Source organism: Triticum dicoccoides, chromosome 2B, assembly GCF_002162155.2.
Source record: "Triticum dicoccoides isolate Atlit2015 ecotype Zavitan chromosome 2B, WEW_v2.0, whole genome shotgun sequence".
Classification (NCBI taxonomy): domain Eukaryota; kingdom Viridiplantae; phylum Streptophyta; class Magnoliopsida; order Poales; family Poaceae; genus Triticum; species Triticum dicoccoides.
This window is the reverse complement of record NC_041383.1, coordinates 712,431,839-712,441,351: the sequence shown is the minus strand read 5'-3', so window position 1 is coordinate 712,441,351 and position 9,513 is coordinate 712,431,839. Positions and strand designations below refer to the sequence as shown.

The 9,513-nt window shown below is 47.9% G+C and overlaps 1 pseudogene; it reads right to left on the bottom strand.

The window, feature by feature from the left end:
* Positions 1 to 5,035: 5,035 nt before the first annotated feature.
* Positions 5,036 to 8,503, bottom strand: LOC119368449 (annotated as a pseudogene).
* Between the last annotated feature and the right edge of the window lie 1,010 nt (positions 8,504 to 9,513).

Genomic DNA, 9,513 nt, shown 5'->3' with positions numbered 1-9,513 from the left:
CCCCTACCTCGTGACCACCCCGGACACCGTTTCGCGTTGATTTCACTTCCCAAAAATCATAAATATTCCAAAAAAATCTCCGTCTGTTTTTATCCCGTTTGGACTCCGTTTGATATTGGGTTTCTGTGAAACAAAAAACATGCAACAGACAGGAACTGGCACTGGGCACTGGATCAATATGTTAGTCCCAAAAAATAGTATAAAAAGTTGCCAAAAGTATACGAAAGTTGAAGAATATTGGCATGGAACAATCAAAAATTATAGATATGACGGAGACGTATCAAGTTTGCACATATCTGGTTCAAAGGGAGCCCGAAAGTTCCGCGCCTCCCGGAAGTTCCGGGGGCCAGAAGTTCCGGGCCAAGTTTCGGGCTAACCAGAAAGTTTGCACATATGTGTCCAATAGGGGGCCCGGAAGTTCCGGGCTTGCCCAGAAGTTCCGGGCTACGTTTTTCTGTGCGTAATGGGTAGATTTGGTGGGACACTATATAAGGCACCCTTCTTCCCCATCGAGTGTGTGCTTTTGGATATGAGATTTCCCCATTCTATTGAGCTCTATCCTTCTCTCCCAAGCCTCAAAACTCCAATCCATTTGGGGGAAAACTATCCCATGGATCTAGGGTTCATTTTTTGACCTCCTCCATTGTTCCTCTCCTCTCCCATCCCTCCATAGCATTAGTTGCTTTTGGTGGGATTTGAGAGAGAGGGATTTGAGCCTTCTCGTCCTACACCCCGAAGAGATTTGTGAGAGTTCTTGAGAGAGATTTCATCCAAGCATACACCCACTCCTCCTCTCTCTTTTGACCAAAGAAATTTGTAATTTGAGAAAGTCTTGAGAATTTCCCCTTTGATCTTGTTACTCTTGGAGGTTGGAGACTCCTAGGCGGTAGGAGTGCTCCGGTGAGGAATCAACTTGTGATTTGTCCCCCGGAAAGTTTGTGAAGGTTTGGAGGCCGCCTCAAGGTCTACCGCTAGTGGTTGGGAATCGCCTTCGTGGTGATATCTCAAGGAGAATAGGGTGAGCCTTCGTGGTGTTGGTGTGCCTTCATGGTAACACCCATCCCTCCAACGGTGACTAGCTTCCCTCCAAGGAAGTGAACATCGGGATACATCCCTGTCTCCGTGACTTCGGTTATCCCTAACCCTTTCTCCTTACTTGTGGTTTAATTTGGTCACTTGACCGTGCATTCACTATATCTTGTTGTCCTCATTATATTGTGTTGGTTACCATATCATAGAGATTATTTAGGACAACAATTTATAGTCCACAATTCATACTTCCTACTATTGTTCTATCCTCTGCTCAGTGTGAATTGCCAGCTTGTAACATTCATTTCCATATCTTGTGACATAACTTGTGTAAGCTTGTAGTGCTTACTTGAGTTTGGTTGTATCATTCAATTCCATATATTGTGATACAATTTGTGTAAGCTTGTACTGCTTACTTGTGGTTGTGTGTATTATTCATTTTCATATCTCATGATATACATTAACTAAGTTTGTGTAACTTACATGTGCTTACTCATATCCTCGTTGTTATCATATTGTTTATCCTAAGTTGTTGGTGCACTTAGTGAGCCTAGTATATTTAGGATTTGTGCTTGAAAAGTATCCGCTTAGTTTATTTCCGCATTAGGATATAGCCAAATCTTTAAAAGATTTTAAAATGCCTATTCACCCCCCTCTAGGCGACATCGTGGTCCTTTCAATTGGACAACTATATTTGGACGTGGGAATGGTTTCGGGTGAGTTCGGGCATATACCGGAGTACCGGGAGGTTACCGGAACCCCCGGGAGGTATATGGGCCTTATTGGGCCATAGTGGGAGGGAGGAGAAGGTAGCAAAGGAGGGGACGCCCCCCAAGCCCAATCCGAATTGCGAAGGGGGCCGGCCCCCCTTTCCTTCCTCCTTCCTCCTCCTTCCTTCTCTCCTAATCCAACTAGGGAAGGAGGGGAATTCTACTCCCGGTGGGAGTAGGACTCCCCTTGGGGTGCGCCTAGGAGGCCGGCCTCCTCCCCCTCCTCCACTCCTTTATATACGGGGGAGGGGGGCACCCCATAGACACGCAAGTTGATCATTGATCTCTTAGCCGTGTGTGGTTCCCCCTCCACCATAACCCACCTCGGTCATACCGTTGCAGTGTTTAGGCGAAGCTCTACATCGGTAGCTTCATCATAATCGTCATCATGCCATCGTGCTGACGAAACTCTCCCCCGACACTCTGCTGGATCATGAGTTCGTGGGATGTCACCAAGCCGAACGTGTGCAGATTGCGGAGGTGTCGTGCTTTCGGTACTAAGATTGGTCAGATCGTGAAGACATACGACTACATCAACCGCGTTGTCATAACGTTTCCGCCTATGGTCTACGAGGGTACATGGACAACACTCTCCCCTCTCGTTGCGATGCATCACCATGATCTTGTGTGTGCGTAGGAAATTTTTAAAATTACCGCGTTCCCTAACAGTGGCATCCGAGCCAGGTTTATGCGTAGATGTTATATGCACGAGTAGAACACAAGTGAGTTGTGAATGATAATAGTCATATTGCTTACCAGCATGTCATACTTTTATTCGGCAGTATTGTTGGATGAAGCGGCCCGGACCAACATTACGTGTACGCTTACGCGAGACTGGTTTTACTGACGTGCTTCGCACACAGGTGGCTGGTGGGTGTCAGTTTCTCCAACTTTAGTTGAATCGAGTGTGGCTACGCCCGGTCCTTGTTGAAGGTTAAAACAGCACATACTTGACGAAGAATCGTTGTGGTTTTGATGTGTAGGTAAGAACGGTTCTTGCTCAGCCCATAGCAGCCACGCAAAACTTGCAACAACAAAGTAGAGGACGTCTAACTTGTTTTTCCAGGGCGTGTTGTGATGTGATATGGTGAAGACATGATGCTAAATTTTATTATATGAGACGATCATGTTTTGTAACAGAGTTATCGACAACTGGCAGGAGCCATATGGTTGTCGTTTTATTGTATGCAATGCAATCACCCTGTAATTGTTTTTACTTTATCACTAAGCGGTAGCGATAGTCATAGAAACAATAGTTGGCGAGACGACAACAATGCTACCATGGAGATCAAGGTGTCGCGCCGATGACGATGGTGATCATGACGGTGCTTTGGAGATGGATATCAAAGGCACAAGATGATGATGGCCATATCATATCACTTATATTGATTGCATGTGATGTTTATCTTTTATGCATCTTATTTTGCTTAGTTCGACGGTAGCATTATAAGATGATCTCTCACTAAATTTCAAGGTACAAGTGTTCTCCCTGAGTATGTACCATTGCGAAAGTTCGTCATGCCGAGACACCAGGTGATGATCGGGTGTGACAAGCTCTATGTTCACATACAACGGGTACAAGCCAGTTTTGCACACGCAGAATACTCGGGTTAAACTTGACGAGCCTAGCATATGCAGATATGGCCTCGGAACACTCAGACCGAAAGGTCGAGTGTGAATCATATAGTAGATATGATCAACATAGTGATGTTCACCATTGAAAACTACTCCATCTCACGTGATGATCGGACATGGTTTAGTTGATTTGGATCACATGATCACTTAGATGATTAGTGGGATGTCTATCTAAGTGGGAGTTCTTAAGTAATATGATTAATTGAACTTTAATTTGTCATGAACTTAGTACCTGATAGTTTTTTGCATGTCTATGTTGTTGTAGATAAATGGCCCATGCTGTTGTTTCGTTTAATTTGAATGTGTTCCTAGAGAAAGCTAAGTTGAAAGATGATGGTAACAATTACACGGACTGGGTCTGTAACTTGAGGATTATCCTCATTGCTGCACAGAAGAATTACGCCTTGGAAGCACCGCTAGGTGCAAGACCCGCTGCAGGAGCAACAACGGACGTTGTGAATGTCTGGCAGAGCAAAGCTGATGACTACTCGATAGTTCAGTGTGCCATGCTTTACGACTTAGAACCGGGACTTCAACGACGTTTTGAACATCATGGAGCATATGAGGTGTTCCAGGAGTTGAATTTAATATTTCAAGCAAATGCCCGGATTGAGAGATATGAAGTCTCCAATAAGTTCTATAGCTGCAAGATGGAGGAGAATAGTTCTGTCAGTGAACATATACTCAAAATGTCTGGGTATAATAATCACTTGATTCAACTGGGAGTTAATCTTCCTGATGATAGTGTCATTGACAGAATTCTTCAATCACTGCCACCAAGCTACAAGAGCTTCGTGATGAACTATAATATGCAAGGGATGAACAAGACAATTCCCGAGCTCTTCGCAATGCTAAAGGCTGCGGAGGTAGAAATCAAGAAGGAGAATCAAGTGTTGATGGTCAACAAGACCACCAGTTTCAAGAAAAAGGGTAAAGGGAAGAAGGGGAACTTCAAGAAGAATGGCAAGCAAGTTGCTACTCAAGTCAAGAAACCCAAGTCTGGACCTAAGCCTGAGACTGAGTGCTTCTACTGCAAAGGGACTGGTCACTCGAAGCGGAACTGCCCCAAGTATTTGGCGGATAAGAAGGATGGCAAGGTGAACAAAGGTATATGTGATATACATGTTATTGATGTGTACCTTACTAATGCTCGCAGTAGCACCTGGGTATTTGATACTGGTTTTGTTGCTAATATTTGCAACTCGAAACAGGGACTATGGATTAAGCGAAGATTGGCTAAGGACGAGGTGACGATGCGCGTGGGAAATGGTTCCAAAGTCGATGTGATTGCGGTCGGCACGCTACCTTCGGGATTAGTTTTAGACCTGAATAATTGTTATTTGGTGCCAGCGTTGAGCATGAACATTATATCTAGATCTTGTTTGATGCGAGACGGTTATTCATTTAAATCTGAGAATAATGGTTGTTATATTTATATGAGTAATATCTTTTATGGCCATGCGCCCTTGAAGAGTGGTCTATTTTTATTGAATCTCGATAGTACACTACTAGGAAAAGGCCTACTAGTGGCGCACCAGTTTTGCCTACTAATGGCGCACTGCTGGTGCGCCACTAGTACCACGCCACTAGTATTTTTTACTAATGGCGCACCTGTGGTGCGCCATTAGTATAGCCCACGGTGCGCCATTAGTATGCCTCCCAGGGGGCCATATTTACCCATGTGCTTTGACATACTAATGGCGCACTGTGGGGTGATGCGCCATTAGTATCCTTTGGCATACTAATGGCACACTGTGGTGTGATGCGCCATTAGTATCCTTTGGCATACTGATGGCGCACTTTGTTGTGATGCGCCATTAGTATGAATATTAGTTTTTTTTACTTTTCTTATTTTTGCACAGGTTACAAAATGTATTATTGGACAGAATATAGACAGCACCACACAGCAACAGCAGATTCATCAAATACAATAGAAGATTAGTCTCCGAATGCAATTCATCATATTAGTCTCCGAATTCAAAAGACCAAACAGAGATAGAATGTTACAAGTCTCGAGACCGCGAGTAGCGAGTTTGTCTTCACATTACAAGTCGATATCGATCATCTAAACTACCATCACATAGAAGAGAGCCGCGGTCATCACAATGAGCATCATCGCGATGAAACTGGTCTTCATTCGGTTCCTCCAACGCTCCCTCCTCTCTTCCGCTAGATAGCGGGCGTATGTAGATTCCGCCTCCGCCCTAGTGGTGTACCCTTTGTAACTGTTGCCGCTGAAACGGTGAACCTGTCTCCAACACCCCTCCCGATCGTCGTAGACTCCTGGAACCTTACCCTTGTACACGACATACGATGGCATCTCTATGCACAAGCCAAACAACAGACAATACATAAGCAATATATAAGTATGCAACAAAAGGATCGGAAGAGAAAAGCAAGACATTAATAGCACGATTCATGGTCCTACTAATAAATAGCATCGATTACATCTAAGTTGAAAGACTGTCCAAACCAAAGATACATACAAGTTCATTAAAGTTTAATTACAACATGAGCTAATCAATGTTTCAGAACTACACATAGCATCACTACTTTCGACTCGACTCATGGGACCGGAGCATGGATGAAGTCGCCGTCTTTCGTGATGGTCATGAAGTCGCGGGCGTTGTCAGCCTGCATTTGTAGCGTTGTGTCTATCTCACTGTTGGACGGTTGATATCTGAGGTAGAACTGCCCCGACGTACGAAGGACATCTTGATGGATGATTTCTGCAAACTCTGACTGGATGCGAAAGAATTCTTGTCGGAGGTCCGCGTCCTGGATTGCCGCCAAGCTTGCAGCCCAATCTTTGACATTATTTGGTAGCAGAAGGTCATTATGGTCCCGTACGATTGCTCGCATGTGATGGAGGGCGTAGTAGGCATCCTTTTGACCGCCAGGCGGCTGCTTGACGCAGGGGAACGTCGTATTGTGGGTGAACACGTGCCTGCCGTACCTACGAACTGGCCTCTTAAAGGTGCCTCCAGATTTGGCGTAGTCGGGGAGAGCATCATCAAGAACTCTCTTGATATTTGTGTAGTCTATCTTGGAGTCACGGTCCGGGTCGAAATACGTGGCCATGGAATATCTTGGGCTTAAGAGGATGAGTGTGCAATGTGTGTCACTGCACAGAACACGGAATGTTAGAAAAAAAAGAACGATCGAAATCTAAGAAAGCATATGTTATGGGGCGGTGAGGGGATGACTTACTCGGGAAAGTAAGGCACGAGGAAGTTATCCTTATCTGGGTTTGCCAGAATGACGCCTTCAAGGTGTCAACTCGCGACTTGCCGGTCCCCAGCGCTGCCCAAGATCTTGGCACGCATGTAGAAGGGGTCGACTATCCCGATGTCTGGGGTCTTGTCTCGAATGATCCGCATCTCCATACTCAGTGAAAACAGCCGAACGAAGGTGTAGTGCAGCGGATGAAGGTTAAACATAGCAAAGATGTCATCAAACCGCAGGACGATCGTACCCCCGATGGTGCCATCCACAAAGCCCTTGCCCTCTGGCACCTTGGTCACGAAAACCGGGTATCCCACATCATTCTAGGAGAGACGCCGCTTCTCCAAAGAAAGAACACTGTCATGCAGACTCCGCATAGCACCGGTTGCAGCATTGAGCATATTTGTCGGTAGCATCGCCCTACCTGCCACATGCACCCTCCTCGAGATATCCTTAGGTGAAGGTGGCCCGTCCTGAGCACGGATCATACTCAGTGCCGGCTGGCTCGCACCGACGCCCTTTTTAGTCTTTCGTTTCCGTCCCTTCTTCTTGATCTGCTGTAATGGGACCGAGTTCTGCTCATAGACCGCCTTCTTGAGCGTGTTGGGGCTGATAATATTTCGCACCTCAGCTATCTGAGGCTCGGTGAAGGCGGCAGCTGGAGGCGTCTCCTGAGAACTGAATGCCAGACGATGCCTATTGCAATTGGGTTTCTCCGCCGTACCAGCTAGATCACGGTCATCTTGGTTGGGTTCTTGCGAAAGAGGCCCGCAGAACTCGTCAGCGTACCCATGTTCGGCTAAGTACTTATCGACATTAGTAAATGTACCATCGTCGTCGTCCGGATCCTGTGCCATATGCATGTCCGGATCCTGTGCCATAGGGATGTTCGGCATGTCCGGTAGCGTTGCGGCGTTCTTGCCATGGCTTGGCGCCGGCACGACTGGCGGTCTTGTCTGTGGGGTGGTGTCCCCTTCCCCCAAACGAATCTGGTTCTTCGACCAAAGCAGGGTCCAGCTTACGCAGGTGCTGAGGGTCATCACATCGTCTTTGTCGGCCCCAGCGGGTCGAATCGGAGGTAACACCTCGTCGCAGCCTGGCAGCACCCGAACCAGTTCAACCCTATACAAGGTGGGTGGCATTGGATTACCGTGGAACACAAGGTTGCCCGGTTGAACGATTCTGCCCTTGGTGACATCGACCAACTCGCCGCCCACGAAGTGCAGGAGAGTGCAAGGAACGTCGGCGGTGCCCTGCGAAAACATGTAGCGCGTCAGGGATGCCCAGTCAAAGGCAAGGAGATGAAGTCATCGGCCGAGAGGCTTAGTTACCGTGATGCCGTCGAGCTCGGCTAATGTCGAGGCACCGCCAACGGCGGACATGCAACTGACGGAGGGGCCACTTTCTGGCGAGGTGCCGGCCGGCGTACACCCGGGTGCATTAAGCTCCAATGCCCGTGCCGGCGCCGGAGACACAAATACCACCTCCGCCGGAGACACCAATGGCACCACCTGAATGTTGTGCGAGTTGCTAGCCGTGAAGCTGGGAACCGGGGGAGGCCCCTGTTGGCCGCCCGCAATCCACGTCATTAGCCTATGAATCAACGTAGGCACCATAGTGGTGAGCATCGTTCCCAGTTGTTGTTGCATTTTCTCTTGGACAATCTCCGGAATCCGTGCCACTTGTGCCTTGAGTGCTTCAACCTCGCGCGACTGGCTTTCCGAGTTGGTCTTTTTCTCCTTTCGCCCACCAGCGGTATAGTTTGACGACCATTTTGTGGACAAGCCTTTGCTGGCCACACGACCAGCTGACGTCGGCTTACTGAGCTTATCCTTGTTTTTCATTACGTTCAACGCCCTATTTAAAGGGGTGTCAAAAGGGGAGCTCTAAGATGACCCCGCGCTACTGCTTTCAGTGTCCTGCGGAAGGAACGTGAACCATTTAGAAATATTGGGGATTAAATAGAATGCAACCATATGGAGCTAATTACGCGGGGGTGTATTCCTTACCAGAACAAGCTCAAGCGCCCTGGTCTTCGGATCCGTGTTAAGCTCCTTTGTTACTGGGTCCTCCTTGTACCGGGCCCTGAGAAAGTTCTTGGTCTGCTTATCACGGTATTTCTCGAAGCGGGGCGGTAGGCCTTGCTCGGCACGCTCCGCGTCCTCCTTGTCCTATATAGGCTCCGCCACTCTGTAACCGCCGGGACCGTGTTGGTGGACCCCTAAGTTCAACTGCCGCATTTCTTTCCCCAACTGACTTGATTCGGAGGTTGCGATGCTCTCGCACTTGATCTTGAACTCCTTGTAGTCATCTTCGCTGATCAAAGGATATTTCGCCTTGATCTTCTCATAACTATCACCTTTTTCAATCATTGCCTTCACCGTGCTTCTCCAAGTAGACAGGTCCGTGCTCATCCTTGTGAGGGCGGCACTGTTCACTTTGTTCCCTGAGAGGCGTGTGTTTGCAAATTCAGCGGGGAACTTGTATCGTTCGTGCAGCTTCGTGAAGAGGAGGTTGCGCAAATTCCCTCGGTCCTTATGCCTTAGGTTCTTGGTGTTGATCGAGACGGTGCTCCGGAGAATGCACCCGAGCTGAACCGAGTACCCCTTGACTACTTCTTTGGACGCCATCAGATGCCCGTCGGAGTTCACTTCAGTAAATTCCTCCTTGACAGTGCCGAGCACACTCGGGCGCTGGTCTTTCCGTTGCCTCTTCGGTTGGCTGCCATCTGTGCGTGCGCCGCCATCATCAGTGGTGGCATCCTTGGCGGCACCATCAGTGGTGTCATCCCCGACGCCACTAGGGGTTGTGTAGTCAGGATCGGTGTCTTCCACGGCGTCCTCATAGTGGTGAG